We start from the raw sequence: 23,807 nt of genomic DNA, 5'->3' as shown, positions 1-23,807 counted from the left end.
CAATTTTTTTAATTGATAAGGTCGATGCAAAAAATTTCTAAGTTTTTGTTCTCGGCCTTTGCCATTTCTGTTGTTTTGCAAACAATTGTTTTCAAAAAAAGAAAGATTTGACGAAAACAAAAATTTTAGCGAAAAAAAAACTTTTTGCAATACTAAACATCGAAAATCTATGTATATAAAAAATTTCGATGGTTTTGTTCGAACGCGAATCAGTTCAGTACATTTGAAATAAAAATATCCATGAAACTTAAATGTGTACTTATGCAACTATTTCTAACTACACACGCACGACTTCAACCTTCTCATTCCCCCAATTTCCACTCATTTCCCCATAATAAAGTCGTCATTTGCCGTGTCAATTTGCGGCATCAATCCTCCAGGAAAATCGTGCGCGCATTTCCACTTCGGTAGCCTGGCTGGCTGTCGTCAAACCTGCCTTCATGCTTTCGATACATCCGAGTCGTCGCATACTACGACGGGGGTTGAGCTTACACGCTTTTACGGTTGACCACATTTAAGCAGGCAAGGTCATAGTTTTATTTTTACTTTCTTCATTTTGTTTTTTAACATTTTCAGATTTTTTAAAGTTTTTTATTAAGAATAAATGTGATTTTTGTTTTGTTTTCAACCACTTTGTTCGTCTTTTCCCTCTATTATTCCGAACCCTATTCCAAAGTAACATCCCTCTCCCCTCACTTTGCATGTGCTTATTTTTCGTTGATTTTTTTTTGCGAGCGCGCACACACGACCATGCAGCGCGCTTAAACCTGACGCGTCGTCGCCGATCGTTTCGGGTTCGCGCGCGCGCGCGCGCCCTCTCCTCATCGTCGGCGCTTATTTGCTTATGCGCAAACAACTTTCAGTTTCGACCACGCCGCGGCCGGTTTCAGACGCGCTTTTCCAACCATTCTCCGCTGTGTACGGTTGGTGTGCTGCTGGACAGGATTCGGATTGAACTTTTAAGTTTAGTGTTTTTTTTCGGGGGGAGAGCTTGCAAGAGAAAGAGAGAAAGAGCTGAAATTTAGTGCTTTTTTCGGAGAAGAGAGTGTGGGTACTTTTTCTTCATATTTTTGTTCGGGTTTTTGTGTTTTTTTTTTCGACTTTTTTTTAAATCTCAAGTTTACATCATTTTCGGTCGCGTTTTTTTTTATTTTGCTGTCTTTTGCGTTCGACAATTTCGATGTTGTTGCTGTTTCTGACGAGTATTGTGCGATAATTTTTTTCAGTTTTTATTTACGTCAGGTTGACCACGTTGAATCGGCAGTTTGGAAGATATTGTGTGTAGTGCGCCAAAGTGTGAGGTAATCATCACCATCACCGCAGAGAGAGTGTCTGTGTGCGTACGTCTGAGTGTAATTGAAGTGGAGTACAACTTTAAGTGAACATCTCCCCATCACGTCACGTCACACCAAGCGCCCCAGAAGAAGACGACGAGTTGATGAAAAAGCTCGTAAACCAAATAGAATTTATCAATTAAATGCATAAATCATAAACTCTTCACGAAAAGGATTCAATTCACATCATCAAACCACATCTTCAAGAGGGAAAAAGAAAGATTGAAAAGTTTCGCTTGAATCATTTATGAGTCAGTCAACCAGCCAGTCAGCCAGGTCCACGGGGATCGAAGAACGAGAATTTCGCAAACCCTCCGAGTCCGTTGATTGCGTTAGCCAGAGGGGGAGTTGGGCAAGAGAATTTTCCCCGGCGAAAGCAAGTCGTCTGTGGCAGTTTTTCGTCTTTTCGGGGGCGGAAACACTGGCATCAAATTGATGAAAAGGTGAAGTGATAAGCAAAATAAGGGTTTAAGCTTCGTTGTGAATGTTGCTGCGGGATGTTTTGGTTAAATTTCAATGGATTGTGTAGTCTCGATAAATTAAACTTATTGAACAGTACCAGTTTTGCTTCAACTTGTCAAAATTTCAAGAGAGTCTGTTTGAATGTATTGATATTTTTGTAATATTGAATTATGGTTTTGAACCACATAAGAGCAAATAGTTTATTTTTTTCAAAATTGTCATCTTTTGTCACCTATTCCTAAAATGTTGCTAAGGTATTTTTCAATAACAACTTGCATAATCTAAAGAAATGTTTGTCTCTCAACTTAAACTTAATTAAACCTAAAAAATTGAGCAAGTTTGAAAAGGAAAATCTTCTACAGAAGTACGAGTTGTTTTAATTGTTTTACTGTAATGTGGCAGGCTCCCAAATATAGCTGAGTTATTTAAATATTAGTATTTTATTTGAAACAAGCCTTACCCGAAAAACTTCGTTTTGTATTCGTATTTGTTTATTCAGCCTCCAGTGATCAAAATTTGATTTTACGTAATTTTTCACATACAATCTGCAGATTCTCCGGAATCAGTTCCAGAGTGGCCAAAGTTGTCACTTTTTGGCGTAAGAACCTTCCTTAGACTTATACGAACCCAACGTAACAAAGAGCACCTCGATCCGACGCTCCGTATTGAACTGATTCGCGTTCGAACAAAACCGTCGAAATTTTTTATATATATATAGAAGATGAAATAATCATAGTTTTATAAGTTTTATTTCAGTAATGTTGTACTATAGCAGAAATTTGTTTTTTTTTTTAATAAAGCAGATGTGAGTCAAAAAATATGCTAGGGAAAAAGTGTCATTGCAATGAACAGACTTTTCAGGACTCATTTTAGTGTTGAAATGTAGTTGTTTTTGGCCTCTTTTAGATTTTTTTCGGTTCTGTTCAAGAATACATGGAAAAGTAGGTAGTATCACGTAGGGATTGCAAAAAAAAAGTTCGTCCAAAGTTGAAATATTCATTGAATTTTCAATTTTCAATTCAAACAAAACATAAGGCATAACTGAAATTATGTTTACACCTCGAAAATTTTGAAATTCAAAATAATTGGTTTTTTTGTTTGCCAACACCCTTTTTTCCCTAGACCTAAACCAGAGTCAAGGGACAAAAACTTTAAATAAAATTTGTACAAGCCTTAAAAATTATTTAAAAATTATCAAGGTACTAATTATACATAACGTCGGGAAAAAGACTCTTGTTAAGTTTTTGCTGAGTGAAGTTGTATTTCCATTGAAATTTTCAAAGTTGTTTAGTCGTTTCTGCGCTCAAATTTCAGGCTATTTTATTGTTATTAGGTTAATAGGGTTAGGTCGAGGGGAAAAATCAAATAGCATATAAAAAGATTGAGACGAAATGTACCATGAAATTCACGAAACTGTGAAATCATGAAAATATTCTTTTGCGAATCTATAAAATTAAAATTTGTAAAATGCTTTGGAGCCGCCCCATATAATTTTGAATGTAGAATATAAACATTATTCTGTGAATGCTAAAATCTACATTCAAGTTCAAATCTTGCAACAGAGACCACCAAGACCTGTGGGTTGTAACGCGAATGGTTTCTTATGAGTTTTGAATAGTTTATGATCAAAATTACTTTTTTCTTGATTTTTTCAATTTCAGGATAATGTCTTTTTCCCTGCTGATTTAAAAAAAAATTGCAATGGCATATTAACCAGTTAAATCTTTGCAAAAAGATGGCATATTTTCAGGATAAAAAATTATGAATTTTGATATTTTACAAATATCCACATCAAATTTTGCTTCAAAATTGAGATATGCTAAATATTTTTTAGAAAAAAATACGAATTTTGTCTAATTTGATGATTATTTTTAGATGTTACACAGTACTTTACATTTTGAAATAACACTAGAGCAGTTTAAAGTAGAGGTGGGCAAAACCACTCTTTTTCGCCCGCTCATTGAAATGAGAGGCTCTTTTGAACGGCTCTTTCGCTCTTTTTCAAAATTTAGATGAAACGGCTATTTTAAAGCATGGTGAAATTTTTACCCATTTTAATTAATTTTTAATAAATTATTCGAAAAAATAAATAAAAACCTTTTTAGGCATTTTGGGATGCTAAATTTTTACATAAATTTGTAAAAGTGTTTTTTTTATTTTGTTAAAAATCCTTTCGAGGGAATTTCCAATTAAACGTGAGGAACTGAAAATATGGGTTTGAAAACTTTTGTGTTGTTTTCAAATATTGACACAAGTGCTTTTAAGATTCTTTCTATACAAACTAATTAAGAAGTTGTAATAGACCATGCCTGCCCAACATCCAGCCCGCGGGCCGGATCTGGCCAGTGAAGCCATTTTATCCGGCCCGCGATGGCATTTCAAAATAATTCTATGACTGGCCCTTAAGGCTGTTAATGAAATATTCGATAAATAAATTTTATTGAGAATATTTAGTCGTTTATTTTTTTTATTTTTGCTGTAGCAATGTTTTTGTTTCGTATTCAAAAATTTTTTATGTTTGAATTTAATTTTTATCATTTTTATATTAATATTTTTAAAATCAATCGTTAAACTGATAAATGGGACAAGAAAACATAATTATCAATTACGTAAAATGTGAAGTATAAGAAACAAAAAAACTTGGGTTGTTGTACAGAATGACTAATATTGAATGTCTTACAGATTTGAATGTGTTTACTTCAAATTTGAGTTTTTATTTTTTGAGGAATTTGATTAAAATAGTTTTTTTTGTTTGATTAATTAATAAGCAAAAACTCATGTAGTTTTAAGAAAAACAACTTTTAAGTAATAAATTTTGACGGGAAAAAGCTTTAAAAAGCTAATTAATTGTACAGATAACAAAGTTCGCTGCAAATATTTTTGAAATATTTAAAAAATGTCTCAAAATGACTTAAGAAATCAAATATAAAAATATTTTTAATATAAACTTTGATAGCTTGAAGAAATTTGCAGAATTCCTTTTTGAATTTTGTGTGTGTTTAAAATCATTTTAAAATATTTTGTAAGATATTTGAATAAAAATGCACACCAATGCAAAAAGTGTTTTCTGGAGGTGATTTCTGGATAAATAAATACCCCTGACTCAAGGCGGTTTCAAAAACACCCAAAAAGCAAAAACTGGAAATTTGGTTTATTGGACCTTTTCAAAAAAAAACTCCAGATTTCAATCCAATTTTCGCTTCAATAAATTTTATGATGCCTCACTGATTTTTTAATGAATTCTTATGTTGAGGAAATTTAACTTTAAAAACTTGCTACGACCATTCAATTGTAATCGACAAAACAATTTCAATACAATTTAAAACAAAATAATCTAAAATAAAAATAAAACAAATAAACACATTGCTGAAAGTTATGTTTGTTTTTATTTCATATAATCCAGATAAATTGGGCACCCCTGTAATAGACCAACCCCGAATAAAAAAGGCGAAAAGGCGAACAATTTTGACAAATTTGGCATTTATTTATAAGGATTGAAATATTTGAAATAACATTTTCATTCCTCAAAAACATAAATTAAATAGTATAGTTTGATGGAAATTCAATGAATTAATTTTTAAACTAAAATAAGACACAAGTTTAAAAATATGTTTAATCTTGAAACGGTTCTTTCGAATGACCGGAGTTTTAAAAAGAACCGCGGATCTTTTTTTTAACCATGGATCGTTCGTTCTTTTTAGTGAACCGGCTCTTTGAGCGGCTCTCTCTTTTTTGCCCACCTCTAATTTCAACCTGTTTTCAGTTGGTTAGACTTCTATTTCCTTTTAAACTATGAATTTAAAAAAAAAAAACTTTTTTTGCCCCCTGATATTTCGGACCGATTTTAAAGGAGGAGCCCAAACAAAAACTTAAAAAAAAACTCTGAATACCTAGCCTAAACTAAGTAAATTACTAAGTTTTATCAAGAGTTCTGTAATGTTAAAATCAAATTCAAGTTTCTTATAAAGAAAATATCAACACATTTGCAAATTCAAAAAACGTTTTTTAATTCATTTTTCAAAGCAAATTTGGTTCTTTTTATATAAATATTTTTTTCAAGTTGACTCTTAAAGGAGGTCAAGCTTATCTTAAACTCAAATGTAATAAATCATTTTGTCATATTCATGATGACATTACCACTTTTAATATGCTATCTGTTTATGAATTTCAACTATTTTGAAACTAATTTGGTGAATTATTTATTTTGTTGTTAAAATTGTCTTAATTCTTGTAAGGAGTTTTGTCAACTTTTGAACATTTTCTAACCGAAATCGGTTTTTGAGTTAAAACAAAAATACTATCATTTTTTCCAAAATAAATATGTTTATTTTCGACCTTGCCTTGGCCAGACTTGAAGGACAAAACCTATGAAAAATATTTTCATCGGCCTTAAGAAAATTACAAAAAATGAGAAATGGTCAGAGGGTAGAATAATTTTCCGTGGATTTGAATAAAAATCCATATTAAAATTGATTATATTTTATTCATTAATTTGTCACTTAAAAAGACACTTTTTGTAATAACAAAATCCCCTTTTACCAAATTTTCTGCTCCATTTCGTTCAGTTAATCGATTCTCGTGATCCAAGCTTTCCCTCCCGGGCAACCTGATCAACTTTGCCCTCCGGAGACTCGTCGATTTGTGTCGAATCAAGCGACGAACCCGCCATCTCCACCTTCCCAGCTGGCTTCCGCCAATCGCGATTTGCAATTTATCGTTATCGGGTGAAGAAAATCGAAACTTTTCCCACCTCAATTATCGACGGCCGCCGCAAAAGAAAGACCTTATGATCATGGGCCGTTTGATTGAAACAATCAAGCACCCGAGGAAAACAACGAAACGGAAACCGAACTGAGGGAGAGAGAGATTGAGGAAAAACACCAAATTGAAGAAAATTACATTAACTTTGTTGTGGCGCCACACGGGAAAAAGAAGAGTTAATGACGGTCGGGGTGGAAATTAACCTGTTTTTTTTTTTGCTTGACTGTTAATCATCTGGTTTTTTCACTTTGGTTTGATTTTCTTGTCGGTTAAGATTTAAACGAATTTCATTGAAATTGTGCAGTGTCAAATCGCGAAATAACGAATATATTTCTCCAAAGTGTACACCAGTTTAGTGTCAAATTATTGAATAAGCTGATTTATAAAAAGTGCAAACTGATTTGCTGAAGCAAACACAAAAATTGAGCTGTGCTCAATACTTGGATTCGAGATTCTTGTTTCTTTTCTTAAGGTAAGTTCATGAACAAAAAACTAAATTAAATTCAATAACCTTCTCTTAGTTTTTAGTATCAACCTCTAACTCAATCTCCCTTTCACTCTCCGCTTGACACCTTTTTTTATTGTGTTTGTAATTCCAGTGGTCCAAGTAGAAAAACCAACCATTTCCATACCCTCTTTGCTCTTGTTTTGTCTGGCCGCAGTGATAAATGTCATTTTCTTCTTTCACTTGGCCCCCACCTCCGAAAGCGACACACCCTTTTTCTCCGTCGTGACTTGGTTGATGTTGGTCAGTGACCATAAAACAAAGTTGTCCACACACAGAGAGCATAAGTGCTTTCTTATATTGCTTTGAAACTCTGGGGGGCTTTTTTTTGTTGAAGCTTTCAACAAAAGTGTCGTGGAGGGTAAAAAAATAAGGCAGGGAAAAAAGTAATATCTATCTAATTGCGCAACTTTAACAGATGGCATCTGCAATTATGTCAAGGTGATAAACACAATTTATTTAACAACGTTAACACATCAAGAGAAAAAATCATGTTTAATGTATTCTGTTTTTGTTTAAATATTTGCAGTATGTATAATATTTTTCAGAAACAAACTATTTTTTCACGATTTTTGAGTTGGATGTATATTTCAGTTATTCCGACTTTGACTCTTACTCCGGCTTTTTTGATTCTGACTCTTACTCCGGCTTCAAAAAAAAATCAAAAAACAAAAAAAATCTTCTTTGTTGTTTTGGAAAAAAAATCGACTTTAAAATTTTAATGTTTAAATCAGTAAGCCTGAATTCTAAAGTAAAAAAGATTCTTCCAAGATCGCAATAATTTACAAAATCGAAAAATCCTAAGTTTTAGAAAATCTTAATAAAGAATACTTGGTAGTCAAATTGAAGCTAAAGATTTCAACCCTAAACCAAGAAGGGGAAATTGTTTTGACTTGTTTATAACATTTTCCCATTGTTCATGCGATTACGATCACTGAATTTATAATAGTATAATTCGGATATCAACTAATGGATATTTACATTCATTTTTTTATATAAAATTTAAATTTTGAATAAAGTTCGAGTGTAATTTCAACCAATTCTGTTTGAGTTATTTTGTATGACAAATTTTAATCGAAGTGAGGTATTGCTTACAAAATAAACATATATTTTCTATTATATTTTCAAGCTAGTTTTTTTCTATCTGAAGAAGAAATTATAGTTTAAAATAGTAGAAAAAAACTCTTTGAATCGATATTTTAAATATTCATTTATTTTAAAATGCTACTTTTAATTTTCGGGAATTTCAAAACCTTGCCGTAATTTATTACTACGGTCTGTCCGAAAATTTAAGGAGGTATTAGACTATGACAAACAAACTCACACTTTTGACAGTTTGCCTGCAGTTTGGCAGATTGACGCGAGTTTGGCAAAATGTTAAACACGAAAAAGTGCGAGTTTGTTTGTTTGTTTATCATAGCCTGATATCTCCATTAGAGCCATGTCTGGTAAAATATTATTGGAAATAAGATTTTTTTTTTTTTAAATTGTCTTGTAATTTTGTCTGACATTTATTTGATGTAGCTTTTCCAAGAGATTTTCATGTTTTTGAAGCCTTTTGAAAAGTAAAAACTAATTTAGAGTGTAAGTGAAATTTGCGAATCTAGTACATTTTGCCGAAAATCGTTTCACCAAATTGTCATTACGTTGAGGGTCATTTCTCAAACAGGCATTTTGGCGAAAGTTTTTTTTTGTTAAAATTAATCATGGGAAAAGATTAGTTTATATTTTAATATAAATAATTGAAAATCCGTTAATCTTGTTTTGTAATTTTTTTAAATTTTGAACTTTAAAAAAAGCAAAACGATACGAAAACAAGCTGGAATGATCGTAAAAAAAGCGCAGTATAATTTTGTTAAACCCCATTATCTCGCAAAGAACTGCTGAAAATTAATTACGAATTTTCCAATTATTTGAAAAGCCAAAAATTTGATAATGGAAACACTAGTGGAAATATACCCATTTTAATCACTCTAAGCTGTTCGACCAATTCTCATCACTGTTGCCATTTTCCGCTACTAAATCATCATTTTCACATGTAGACAACAATGGAGAGTTGCTTGCTCACTTATATTTGAGCTATTTGTTACATTGGAACAGTCAAAAACACTTTATGAAAGCTGTAATTCATGATCAAAGTGCTGAAAGGCTGTTAATAGAAATAGGCTGAGAAAGGGTATGGTTGACTCCAAGGAACCTAATTATGTTTGATTTAACAAAATCTTCCAAAAAATTATGAAGTTTTTTTTTAAAACAAAAAATTTGAAAATTTATTTTGAAAAAAATCCATTCACTATTTTTCAAGAACTGTTCATGTTTAATCGGAGTTTTTTTTTTTTTTTGAATGTTTGACAACCTGCATTTTTGTTCAAGGCACTGCTTATGCTAGAAATACTTGCAAAATGCATAATTGCACAATGGAAAATTTTCAAAAAATCAAAAGATGTTTTTAAATAAACCCAAACGTGCTGAAAATTTTTCTATACGCAGGGTAATGCATTTCAAATTGATTCAAGCTGAACGCGCATAAATTTTCATTGAAATTTGAGATAAATATTTTTTTTGCTCCCTGATTTTTCGGGCCGACAAAAACTTTTAAAAATATTAGTACCAGCCTAAAAAGTATTTAAAGAACGTGCAGATGGACAAATCAAATTATTATCAGATTTGATAATTCGTAAATTGACCGAGAACCGATAGAAAAACATCCTTGTTTACAGCTGGCATTTAGGAACTTTTAAAAACTAACCCGAGATCTCTTTAAATAATTTAAAGAAAAGCTCATGTTTATAAGAAAACAACAATTGCGAAACAATATTATTTGATAACCTTTTTGTTTTCAATGAGATATTTGAAAAACAAAACCTCATAATTTTATTGTTTTGCATCCGATTGATTTTGACGTTCAAAAGAATTGAAAAACAAAAACAAAGTTTTAAAAATCCAAATCACATTCACAGAATTGCCAATTTAAAAAAAAATGTTAAGATTTATAGATATTTCAAACAATTTTTTTTTTCAAAGATCTTTATGTATAAATACTAAAAGTCAGTTTCCAAAAAACTGGTTACTGTCAAAATGAGTAAATAAGCTCGTAGAAATAAGTTTTTGAACAACCAATTTATTTTTAGAAGTTCATGATCCAAGTAAGACTTTGCCAAAGAATACAAAATGATTGGTTTACTCTGAAAAAAATCATTGAACATAAAAATTTCAAAACTTAACTTTTTTGTTCAATAATTTTCAAAGGTTTTCTGTTGACACTCAAAAAGAGATAAATCAACAAGAGAACAGCTCCTTTACCATGCAAGAACTAATGAAAATTCAAAGAATCAATTTTGTGAATTTCTTATCAGTAAATTTTCACGTAAAACTTATAATGCTGCATAATGGTTTGCCACTTTTTGTAGACGAATAACTATGTGTGTAATTAGAGGGTGACGAGCGAGAACTCCCGGGAAAAATTTCATGAGAAATCGACCATTTTTGAATCTCTCGATTCCTGGGAAATTTTCATGTAGTAAATATCGAAGCAAAATTTTATAAACTAATCAAAAAAACATTTGAAAAATTCGAAATTGTTTCTAAAACATTGGATGTTCAATGATGGATGTTCAAATTCATATAAACCAATGCTTCTCTTATATTCTTTTTCAGAAAGTGTAAATTTTTACTTTCCAAAAATTCCAATAATTATAATTGAGAAAAGCAAAACAAAAATGTTGATCCCAAAATTCACCTTTAAGCATACTCAACAGTTACACCCCAGAAATGAAAAACTAAAGTTTTTTTTAATATTATTTTATTTAATATTTCTAAGAGGAAAAAAACTTTTCAAGATAAGTTCAATTCTCACATCTTCTCTCGAGCATAGCTATCTTCATAATCTAGTTTTTTTTTTATTCTAAGCTAGTTAATTTCGCTGTATCAATCAAGTCAAATTCCTTTTTTGCTGTCAAGATGTTATTTTGTGTTTCGCATCAACCTTTTTATTAAATTATATTTTGGAAAAAAAAACACTGGCATTCTTTGTAAAGTTGAGGTCCGCCAATTGTTAACATTCATGTTTTTCTGATAACTGTAAATATTTCATCAATGATTTTTTACAGTGCATCTTAGGGGGTTACATATAGAAAATCATAAAATTACATTTTACAGAAAATTTATTAAATCCACTAAAAAGGTGGTTTTCAATCACTCCTGAATGTTTCATGAAGATATTTCATGATTAAACTTAGTAAGAGACGATTTAAGCTTGAAATTTTGCCTTGCGCAAATCGAGCTGTCAAACTTTGTGAGCGTTTTTTTCCAAAACATAGAATTTTCAAAATTTTTAGTGTGTGCTGGCATTTTTGCCAATTTACATGTATGTAACCCCTTATGAAGAAAAAAACAACTTTCACTGTTTTGAGTCGTCATATTGCATAAATCCCGATGTTGGAAATTATATAGTAGCTATATGATTACTTTACAAAAATCTAATAATAAGTTTATGCAAAAAGTTTGTGCAACTTTTGAAAAATAATTTAGTGCGAATGCAGATTCGCAAACATTTTAAACTACAATTTTGAGTCCAAAATAGCTCAATAAACGATCTTGCATGAGCAGATTAAAAAAAAATCAAAAGGTAGAAAAAGTTACTCGAAACAATGAGGCTATTAAAGTTAACGTTTCATTGGATAATTATTTATTTATTTGAACTGAATTAATTGAAAAGAAACGAATGTATTACTTTTCAATTTAAATTTTTGGCACTTTTGGCATAGTTTAAAAAAATCCGGGATCCTGGGAATTCCCGGGAAATTGCAAAATTCAACTCTCGAAATTGAAAATCTCGAGAATCGTCACCCTCTAATTGTAATAAAAATGAAAACAGTTCAAATTAAATAGTGCAAAGAAATTCACTCAAAAAAAATCTGATTGATGTTCTTTCGGAATGGATTTTTTTTTCATCATCTTCTCACTTTTTGCATGCAAGAAAATTTTTCCCCCTTAAAAATTGAATTTCGCTGTTCAGGTGAGTCTAGCAGTCACAAATAAGAAGACGCAAAAAAACGCGGACAACTGGAAAACCCCATCAATGAACATTTCCAACCCACGACGTCGCGCAGGTTTTTGTTTACAGTGAATTTACAGCGGCCGGTACCAAAAACAATAATCAGTTTACTTTGGGACCAGATGCTTGCTGGATGCGCTCTGCTCGTTATTTCGTTGACGGTATCGTGTTCATTTCCATCGTGGGCCCCAGATTCCGAGAAAACTCGTGTTTATCGCCGACGTCAACCAACGCGCGTTCAGCTGGCCACAAAGAAAAAGAAAAATTTGGTTTGAAAAATGTTTTTTTTTTTGCTGGCCAGTGACGCCAGATGAATTCAACATTTTTCCAATAAAACACACTTTTGGGGTAAAGTTGTATAAGACAATTTTCGACTGAAATTTAACGCCTTTAAAGTAACCCTTCAAGCAGGGTTGAACCTTCCGAGCAGAGAGTAGCGCCACAAAATTGCTCCTTTCATCACCAGAAGCACTTTGGGACTGTATTTTGAAGTAGGTCCATTGACGCCCCCGCCGCGTTCGTGACCGCACTTTTCCTAGAGCTAGAGAGAGTGAAAATGAACACCAGCTAAGAGTAGGAGGGTTCCTTTCGTTCTTGGAAGCCACACGATACTACGGTGGCGGTACTTTGCTAGTTAATTTTGACCCAAAATCGACCTAAATTGTTGGCTTCTTCTTTTACATTTTCTTTGCTCGCGCAAAAATCCCTTTTTCGCGCTGCTTGTTTCGTTAATAGCATAATTCAATTCCATGGCTTCAGGGGGTTTCTTGGAGGCTTCTGCGAGAATCTGTCCCGAAAAGCGGTCCATGCGAGACACGGAGTACGGCGAAGTGATCGTCCCAGCAGGTGGTGAAAACCACAGCAAATGGATTCAATTGAAGTGTTGTGGCAAATATTTAGCTTCGGAAAATCAAATTTTATTTAATTTCATTAATCAGTCTAAAATTTGCAAAAAAAAATTGGAAATAAACCGACCTAAAAAAAACTCCAACCCTCTGTTGGAGTCACGTCGGAGACTTTTCAACATGTTGGACCCACATTTGTCTGGCAGTTGTCTGGTTGATCTGTCCGTCTGCTTGGTTGGGAGGAGCAGCAGCAGTGGGACCAGCGAGTGCCGGCCACAGGTGATGCCACGCACCGACAGCGAACGCCGGGACAGTGTAATTAAATTACCACTCTCGCCGCGACTTTACCGACCTCTGGCTTTGGTTGCCGTTGTGCTCACTTGGCCTTTTTGGAAATGTCTTGAAACATCCCCAAAATGTTAGTAAATGTGTGGCACAGGTTTTCAAATCGATTGTTAGATATTTAAATCATCAGTTTTTCTAAGATACAATTTTATTGTTTGGATCAATTTGGTTTTCTTTTTGGTCTAAATTAAACAATTTACATTCTCCATTCTGATTTTTTTAGAAATTTTACAAGAAAATCCGAACCATGAATCTTTATGAATAATTTGCATACCCAGAATGTTCGACATGAGCTTTTTCCATGATTGCTCTCGGTTGTTGATATAAAAGTGAAACGATTTTATTAGTTTTGGCATTCAAGAGCAATTTGAATAATAAACTTTGAATTTACATCTATTTCAAAACAACTCAACTTAAATTACAAGTTGGACCTTCTTAAACAAGCTTCTTGTGTATTACAAAGGGTTATTTTCTTAAATTTAAAAAAATGCTCAAATTATTTATTTTTTCAAAATAAAAATGGTGAAATTTCGTTGTTAAGCAGTTCTCTCAGATTCCGGTCATTCGATTATTTTGTAATTTTTAATCAGGCTGAAACTTTTTTGGTGCCTTCGTTATACCCAAAGAAGCCATTTTGCATCATTAGTTTGTTCATATAATTTTCCATACAAATTTGGCAGCTGTCCATACAATGAAAAAGATCGAAGTAATCCATGCGCGTGTGCGGTTCGAATTTTTTTTTCGCTGTCAATTTGGTTCTTCAATTTTGCATCCAAAAAATGTAATAAATATTTAATTTTGCGCTTTTCTGGCAATATTCGGTGGAAAACTTGGTGGTCAAGGACAAGCGGTTCAGTAGTGGTATCCAGCGGAGCAATTGGAACTCAACCTGGATTTCGAAAAGGGGTTTGGTGTCAAAACGGCCAAATAACGTAGAGCCCGAGCCTGTTGCAGATATCGGAGCTGCATTCCGGATTCCAACGCGAAGAATCATCATAGACAAGATCAAGATCAGTCAAGATTTTCCAGCAGCAGCAAATTCATCCGGTACACTTTCATGGAAAACGGAGGAGTCCATCGGCAACGTCGCCAATCCCAGCTGAAAGTTGTCGTTGGCTGTTTTAAGTCGAAGGGAGTTCATCCGGTCGCAAGTTTATCAAATCGGAAAACTCCTGGAACTCAAATGAAGCCGGTCTTGAAGATTACATTATTTGGTGAGCCCGTTCCTTTTCTAAAACAAAAAACTCTCTCGCTAATACACTTACATTCGCTCAAATCACTCAAGACATCCACGCCAACCTTATTATATACGCGGTAGGGTGTTCCCTTAGTCGTTCGCTGTGAGTTGTGGATTGCCTGCTTCTCAAATGAAGGTTCGACTTGGGGGGCATGCTTATTAATTTCTCGTCGCTCCATACCCTCAGTGACGTGATGGGAGCAAGGGCGTCTATGCAAAGTGTCCCTACACCCGCTACAAATTTCCGGCGCTTGGGAAGCGGGAAACCATTTTGATCTATGCGCTGGTATTTGTAGCATTAAAATTCGTGCAAAAAAACTTAAGCACGTGGGTGTACAGACTACGGAGTAACAGATGATCGAATTGTTCACCTAGCGCTCACATGTGTTCCAGGACCAAGTTGCCTGCAGGTATGGGGATCATACATACATACATACATACAAATTTGGCAGCTGTCCATACAAAAATGATTTATGTAAATTCGAAAATCTGTATCTTTGCAAGGAATTTTTTGATCGATTTGGTGTCTTCGGCAAAGTTGTAGGTATGGATAAGGACTACACTGAAAAAATATGATACACGGTAAAAATTTTGAAACTTGATTTGAAAAAAAAACACACTATTTTTATTTTTTTTTATTTTCTGGAATGTTTTAGGGGACATAAATGCCAACTTTTCAGAAATTTCCAGAATGGGCAAAAAATCTTTGACCGAGTTATGAATTTTTGAATCAATGCTGATTTTTTTCAAAAAATCCAAATACCGGTCGCAAAATTTTTTCAACTTCATTTTTCGATGTGAAATCAAATTTGCAATCAAAAAGTATTTCAATGAAATTTTGATAAAGTGTACCGTTTTCAAGTAATGGCCATTTTTAGGTAACTTTTTTGAAAATGGTAGCAGTTATTCAAATAAATTTTTTTAGATCAAGACTAACATTTCAAAAGGGCGAAGTATCAAAAATTTCACGAATGCTTCATATTTTAACATTGTAAATCGGACCATAAGGTTCGTATCAACAAAGTTCAAGAATGCAAAATATAGAGAATTTTCTCAGCTTTTCAAAAAAAAACTTAAATTTTAAAAAATGAATAACTGCTACCATTTTCATAATAGTTACCTGTAAGTGGCTATAACTTGAAAACGGTGCACTTTATTAAAATTTCACTAAAGTACTTTTTGATTGAAATTTGATTTTACATCGAAAAATTAAGTTGAAAATTTTTGCGACCAATATTTCGATTTTTTTTAATCAGTATTGATTCATAAATTCATGACCCGGTCAAAATTTTTTTGCCCATTCTAGAAATTTCTGAAAAGTTGGCATTTGATGTCCCCTAAAACATATCAGAAAAAACAATAAAAAAATGAAAATAGTGTTTTTTTTGCAAATCAAGTTTTAGTGACAAAAAGTGAAATCAAAAATCACCAATTTTTTTTACTGTGTATCATATTTATCACCTACAACTTTGCCGAAGACACCAAATCGATCAAAAAATTCCTTCCAAAGAAACAGATTTTAGAATTTTCATAAATCATTTTTGTATGGACAGCTGCCAAATTTGTATGGAAAATTAAACGGACAAACTAATGATGCAAAATGGCTTCTTTGGGCATACCGGAGGCCCCAAAAAAATTTCAGCCGGATTAAAAAATACAAAAATTAAAATGAAAGAAAAAATACCGATTTCGTACACAGAAAAAAAAAATCATGGTAATATTACATCTGGGAAGGGGTACATCTTTTATGTCAGAAAAAAGGTGTAATTTTACCTCTGGAAATGTGTAATTTTACCACTTTTCTGGTGTAATGTCACTTTTTCAGTCTAAATTGAGGTAAAATTACATCATAAAAGAGGTAATATTCAACCTTCCAAAATTAAAGCTTCCAAATTTACATTATTTTTTTCTGTGTAGAGATTTGCTCTGTTTAAGAATTTCTTTTACACAGTTACTATCCTAAGCTGAGATATGGATTACCATTCAACAGCTTATTAATTCTTTATGCGGGAGTTTTCAAACTAACATTCGAAAAAGGAATAAAGCATTATAATTCAAGAATTGCGTTGGAAAACATAAAAGGAATTGTGAAATTTCAAATTACAATTACAATCATGATTATTTTAATTCAAGTACATAGATGTGTTTTTTTTACATTAATTTATTAGAAAACAAAGCAATCGGATAAAAAAATAAAAACAGTTTTTGAAAACATTGCAAAACTCCACTAACATAAAAAGCGGTCAAAATCGAATTTTTCAAATCTGTGTACATCAGGGGTGAGGTAAGAAGCAATTTTTGAAAATCTTAAAACACATTTTTCGTTTTCGAACATTTGAATTTTAATTGTTAGTCAAAAGTTGTAGCAATTCGAAGTGATAAAGTAGTTAAATTGTCAAACACGGTGGATAAGAAGGAGATTATTATGCAACTTACATGCACCTCGGAAATTCCAACTGGAAGTTGTTGGGGGAGACTGTTCTGAGTCAGAAAAATTAATTCCCAAAATATTATGTCGGTGAGAACTGATTTTATCTCGATTTAAAAGCTAAAAAAAAACCTAATGTATCACATAAAACCTCAAATATACAAAATAATTTCAATCTAATTTCCTAACGAGATAAAAAAATATTCAATATAATATATTATTTTGTAGTTCCCAAAACATATTCCTGACACAGCAGACCACGAACTGATCCATTATTTGAGCCCACTTAAGCCCCAGAGTCAACATGTGGTGTAAATGGTGTAATTTCTCTAAAAATATTTTCAATTTTCTCTAGTAAATAAGCTGTTATGACTGAATGCAAAAACCAATATCATAGCATGATGCATGTATGATATTTTATCCATTTTCAGTAAAGTTATGTCTTTTAAAGTGAAATTTTTTTGCCTATTTCCAAAATTGTAAAGGATTTAAAGGATTCCCATACTTTTTTAGATCGGTGTAATTTTTGCATTAAAGTCTGCTTTTTTAAAGATTTAAAGATGCATGAGTAAATTTTAAGCAAATTTAATTTTTGTATTTTTTATTTGGATGAAACTTGTGTGTACCTTTTCTGAGCTATGACACAAGTTGGTCAAAATTTGTTTGGCAGTGTTGCCATTTTTTCAATAAAAAATCATGAATTTTAAGGATGAAAAAAAGGCATAATCTCTAAAAGAAAAGAAAAAAATTTCTAAATTTCAAACTACGATAACTCAGCAAATAAGCGTTCGATTTAAAATGTCTTGAATAAACCTAAACGAAAAAAATCAAAATTTTAAATTAACTCATTTGATATGGTTAAAATTATGAAAAAAAACAGTTTTTTTAAGAGTGGAACATTTAAATTTTTGCTCAGTTTATTCAATTCTTGCTCTATTTTGAAGCACTTCAAAATGTTCCATAAAGATCCCGGATTGGTTTGACTTTTTCTCTGAGCTTTTGCAAATTACTGTTAAAAATGGATATTTATAAAACCCTAATATCTTTTTGCAATGGGCTCCAAGAAACTTTCAATTTTGTTAACATTTGCCCTTAAGCCTCAGGAAGGCAAATTTTGGGCTCAATTTTGACATATTCGGAATCCTCGGGAAATTCCACGTAAGTTTGAAGAATTGGTGTTGTAAAAAGATATTCCCTGGCTCGATTCTTTAGGGTCGCTACTGATCGTTGAAGTTTGTATGAGAAAAATCGCAAAAATGTATTGGGCAAATATCGTTTCAGGATTTTGGCGGGTATCTCTTGAGGTTTTCAAAAAAATATATATTTTTTTGTCGCCCTAATGTCTACTCAAGTAAAATCTCAGATTATTTTTAAAAAAACAATAATATTTTTAACGTGTTTTCCAATTTCGAATAAAATGTTACTGAAATTAATTTCTAATGTTTCTAAAAAAAATTTCTCGTGCGAAAAAAAATCTATCTGCGCCAAGCGAGCACTTCTCCTCGCCAAGAGATTCTCTCTTGAAATTATGCGTTTCATTCAATTCGAGTGCGTGTACTGTCTGTGATGTTATGTTGCGCAACCTGTTGTGTTGTTGTTTCTACTCTCTTGGCGGCGCGGATGGTTATGATTTCGTACGTACGTTCGTACACGCATCTGATGCTGGGCAGTCCCGACTGCTGCGGGTCGTCCCCACACGTGTGCGCTTTTATCTCGTGATTATGGCGATGCTTATGGTGATAGTGATGGGTCGTTCTTTTTATGATGAGAAAAGTATCACCTCAAAGCATCTGAGGTATTGAAGCTCTCTGATTGGAGTGGAAATGTCAGGTAACTTCGGGGGGAAATTGGATTCTTTCCAAGAAGTTTCGGAGAAGTATTTTCCTCATAATTGCCAAATCATCGGAAGTAAGATCTTTTTCCTATGATCTGAAATTAATAAGCAATCAAAATCAAACCATCCACATTAACGACCCCCGGGTCTTTTGTGGTCTCTATTGCAAGTTTCTGCTCGAACCTAGGAGTCCGAAGGCTTGAATGGGGAGAGCACCCAAACCTCTTTCTACTCCAAGGAACCTTCCACCCCAGTGTTTGAACTGACGACCTTTGGATTGCGAGTCCAACCGCCGCCAGCGATTCCACCGGAGTAGGCTTGGTTTGGTGTGTTGTTTGTACTTATGGCATGGAGAAGACTCCTACACCTGGAATGACTTAACGGCCTAACAACCAAGGCCGGGACCGACATTTTACTTCCTCATCCGATGGAAGGTTGGAGCAGATGGGAATCGAACCCAGAATCATCCGCTTACAAAGCGGACAGCGTAACCATTCGGCCACGCACTGCCACGCTAATAAGCAAGTACTTTAATTAATGTTAGTTTCAAAACTGAAACTATTCATAACCGAAGCTCCCACATCTTTCCACATTCCCCGACTCGCTAAACAATAACAATAACTCATCAAAACGTGATCACCAACCCATTCCATCCGATTACGATTGCGATCTCCTACGTCCTCACAACAAACACCACGAGGGGGACCTACATGCATTTTATTACCACACCACACCACACCATCAACCGATTCCGGATGCCAAATGTGTGGCCGGCAGAAGAAAGCATTTAGCAGGTCCCCGACTTGGCGCTAATTTCTAAGCAAAACACGCGCCGCAGCTAATTCAAGCCAAACCAACACAACCTAGACACAATTGTGCTTTATTGTGTTTGTTTCCTCAAGCGAACGCGCCACCGCTCGCGAATCTATCGCGAAATTGACAACAAAAAAATCGGTTATGGTGAGGGGGATTTATCGTTTTTTTTTTTTTTGCGGTTGCGTAAATAAACGCCGATGAGAGTAGGGTTTAATGACACGATCGTTTCCTTGCGGTTCTAAACAAACTTGCTGCTGAGAAATAAAACTGCAACCAAGGAAGTTGTTTTCTTCTTATTCAAAATTTTCAAACATTTGCACCCATTACTGTAACAACAATCTTATTAGGTTGGTACAAAGTTTATTCAAAGTTAAAATTTTAAAGGAAATTTAAGTGCAACCAACTGAAATCAATTTAAAATGCATTCCCCTGCGTTTAGAATCATTTTGAGCATGTTTGAGCTATTTAATTTTTTTAAATTTTAGTGAATGTTCGATGTCTGAAGCCGCAAATCTAACTTTTTTTCAAAACAAATTATACGGGTGCATAATGCATTTTCCAATAGTTTTTTCACTGAAATGTTGAAATTCTGGCTTGTTATTTAAATTTAAATATATTTTTCATAGAAAAATATTTGCATCGGCCTTATAAAAAAAAAATTGTTGTAAATAGTTTTGTATACAGTTTTTTAGAGGATAAATAAAAAAAAATATCTACCGATAGTTTTCGTAGTTTTAAAAAATACAGTCGACTCTCTGGCTGTCGATCCTCTCGATATCAATATTGCTAGCAGCTTTAAAAAAAATCAGTCCCTTCAGGTAGCATACTTTGATTTTCGTCCTATAATTTGATACCTCACGCTCTCGACGGTCCCTTCCCTTGTTTCCTTGATTTAATGATTAATCTAAAAGTTTTTTTTGACAAAGTAGTTCAATGTTGTGATAGTTCTTAATTTAAAAAAATATATTTAAGGAAATGTGTTAAAAAATTGTTTTTTCGCTTGGAAGGTATTTTTATCGTTTAAACTTGTTTTTTAATAATTTAATCCATTTGAATAACTTAATTTTTCTCCATATGAGATTGCATGGGAAACTTTGGTGCCCACTTTTTTTGTCTTTTACCTATCTGCACAATAAAAAAAAATACAATAATAATCATTGTAATAATTTTAACCAAATGTAAATTTTAACATTAACACAAAAAATGCGGTAAATAATCATTATTGGAACTTCACGTTTATGAAAATATTGTACGATCAGTTCCTTACTAGACTCGGTCGTTGGAAACGACCGACCGTCAGAGTAGGCGGCGGGTCAAATGCGGGCATCGAAGTGTCAAAAAATCTCCCCTCTCTTTTTTTCAACTTTTGTTGACAAAACAAACGAAGCACGCAGTCGCATGACGGCGGCATCGAGCCAAAATTAGGGGTGATCATGCGGTTGAAAATTAAACTTTTTTCAAAAAACAAATAGTAGTTATCCCACTGAAAAAAACATTGCGAGCATATTCGAACAATTACTCCTGATTTTTAAGAAGTGATTGAAAATAACAAAAAATAATCCATTATTTTTTCTATAAATTGTACTTTCTCACACGAATCGGGGGGGGTAAATGGTTACGCTGTTCGCTTTGTAAGCGGAAGGTTCTGGGTTCGATTCCCATCTGCTCCTATCGAGAAATTATGGAAAGAAGAATTCTGAACACTTGAATATGAACGAAAAATTCATTAGCTCACGGCGGGGTTGATCCCCCGTCCTCTGGGTCAGCAGACAAAAATGCCACCAGACCATCGAGGCTAAGTTGACTAGAAGTATTAAGAACATACGAAGAATTAAGGACTATAAATAACATTGACCGGCCACATCACTTACCACGGTGAATCCTGGCTTCACACCCATCTTACTAACACCCTCAAATCTCACGTGATACTTTGTCGAAGACGCAGCCGATTTAGCAGTCTTCATCACTCGAGTATTGGACTAAAAATTCCTATCCACTTCCCCGTGTCTTACCACTGGTCGTGGCCGGCGCTGTGATTGACTAGCATGATAGGGACATTTGAAAGTTGCGAAATGGTGATGATTGGTTCCTACTCTTTATCTGTGGTCCACGGAGCAATTCTTGGAGGTCCTGGTCAATAAAAGAGTAGCAACCCGGGCAGACGGTAATAACAAAATTCATGCCATTTCAATAACAAATACTGTTAAAATAACAAAAAATGTTATGGAATATTCTTGCAAAATCCATTTTTGCATAAGAGCTTGATAACAGTTTATGTTATCATAACCAAATTTGTTATTGGTCTGATATTGGTTGAAAGTCAAAACAACTTGGGAATAACATTTTTTGTTATGGAAGAATAACTCAAACTGTTATTGGGATGATCGGATTAGTTGTTAAAATAACAAAAAATAATAACAAAGATTTGTTCGAAGAATAACGCAAAATGTTTTAAGTCTGTTATTACAATAACAATCCAATAACAAAAAAATCATAACGGCGAATAACAAATCGTGTTATAAATAACATAAAATGTTATTGGCCTAGTATTTTCAAATAACAAAAAATGTTATTCCCGCGTTATTTCCGTCTGCTCGGGAACTGCGGATAGACACCAATACTATGCTATGCTAATTGTACTTTCTCACACGAATTGGGAACCCCTAGCCTATCCACGATCGTTTCCAACAACCGTGAGAAGATGCCGGAAAATCCATCTACCAGCTAAATCTACAATATTTAAGTTATCAAAAAACCCATCTATTGAGCTATGAAATAGGACTGTTAAAACTATTTAAAAGGAATGCCGTATTTTTGAATGATTTCCAAAAAATAAAAAATATATTATATACAGGGGAGGAAATTTTTTGGGACATGCCATTTTAAGGGAAATTTAATGTACTTTTCGAATCTGCAATAACCCAAAAGGGTTATTTTTTTCATTTAGAACAAAAAAATTCATTTTAAAATTTCGTGTTTTTTGTAATTTTTTAAGGTGTAACGAATAACGAAACAAAGAAGAACAAAACAAATAACTTTTCTATTTTTTTTCATAAAATCGTGATAATTAAAAAAAATATTAAAATTTCAAGAGTTCTTCTTTTTTATGCTTATTGGATTCGAGGTTGGATTGGGTTATATTGTAGTAAGTGCACCGTTTTAAGTAATATCGACGTTCCGAGAAAAAAACGCGTTTTAATGTTTGACCTTGAATGAACAAAAACAAGAGCACGCAATGTAAACAATAACAAATAAGTTTTGTTAAGCTGGCCATTTTGAGCAATGTCCTGAAGTTTGATAGAATTTGGTTGCTGGAGTCCCGAGTTATAATTGAAAACGTTTACGGTAGTCGAACTCGTACTTGCGTCAAACGCGTTCTGACCTGAAATCCCTTTGGCCAATTGTCGCACATACATCAATTATCAGGGTGTGTCAAGATAGCATGACAAAATTGAAACTTCTTTCATATGAAAAGTGACAACAATGCACGGAGTTTTTTCGGTTTAAACTGAATATCTTACGATTGAAATCGAGTTTTGGGGATCTGTGAAGGTCAAAAGGTGACGCATTGTTAGCTGCACAAAATGGCGTTCTTAACTCAATTTGGCCCAAAATGCACGCGCGGCAATTTAACACGACGGTGACGAGGTGTAATGTCACACGTCGAGAAATGACCTGTCACTGTTCGCAGATGAACAATGACTGTAAACAAAACAAAATAATGCAGTTAAAATGGTGCTAACAATGAAAATAACACAAAATCTTTTGCTGATTGATTTTTTCGAAAAGTTCGGAAGCGATTTTCTTTTTCGTGTATCGTCTCCTCTCTCCTTTGCGCTTGAAGAAAGTTCGCAAGCGAAAATGTTTTTTTTTACGATTATTCCATCCCTGGTATAAAGATATTTGATGAAGAAAAGGCACCTCTTAAAAAAAATGTTACGATTAAAAGTTAAAAGTCAATCGAATCAAAAGCTGCTTGTATGGGCAAATCTATGATGCAAATTTCATTCCTAAGTCTAAGAAATGATTTCAGCCCTTTTTAAATCAACTTGCATGCTAAATGTACTTCCCCAGGGATTCCATAAATCATAAAATTGAATAGTTAAAATGTTCCGCATTGCAACTCATCAACCACGGCCTCTGCTAATTAACCTCGGGGCAACTCTTCCCACAACTGAACTTCC

At 33.4% G+C, this 23,807-nt stretch overlaps 1 protein-coding gene across 6 annotated transcripts in view; it reads left to right on the top strand.

Moving 5' to 3' along the window:
• Nucleotides 1-868: 868 nt before the first annotated feature.
• Nucleotides 869-23,807, top strand: part of LOC120419233 (UDP-glucosyltransferase 2) — an 86,228-nt gene continuing 63,289 nt past the window's right edge. The window contains exons 1-3 of one of the 6 annotated variants that reach the window (XM_052710270.1): nucleotides 869-1,047; nucleotides 1,243-1,301; nucleotides 6,899-7,029. The gene's annotated coding sequence lies outside the window, so the exon portion shown is untranslated. Of the gene's footprint in view, nucleotides 1,048-1,226; nucleotides 1,302-6,831; nucleotides 7,030-23,807 lie in introns of all 6 variants that reach the window. The other 5 variants (XM_052710267.1, XM_052710269.1, XM_052710266.1 and 2 more) reach the window with 5 other exon arrangements.

This window comes from Culex pipiens, chromosome 3, assembly GCF_016801865.2.
Source record: "Culex pipiens pallens isolate TS chromosome 3, TS_CPP_V2, whole genome shotgun sequence".
Classification (NCBI taxonomy): domain Eukaryota; kingdom Metazoa; phylum Arthropoda; class Insecta; order Diptera; family Culicidae; genus Culex; species Culex pipiens.
The sequence above is the reverse complement of the archived record's forward strand: the minus strand, read 5'-3'. Positions and strand labels throughout refer to the sequence as shown.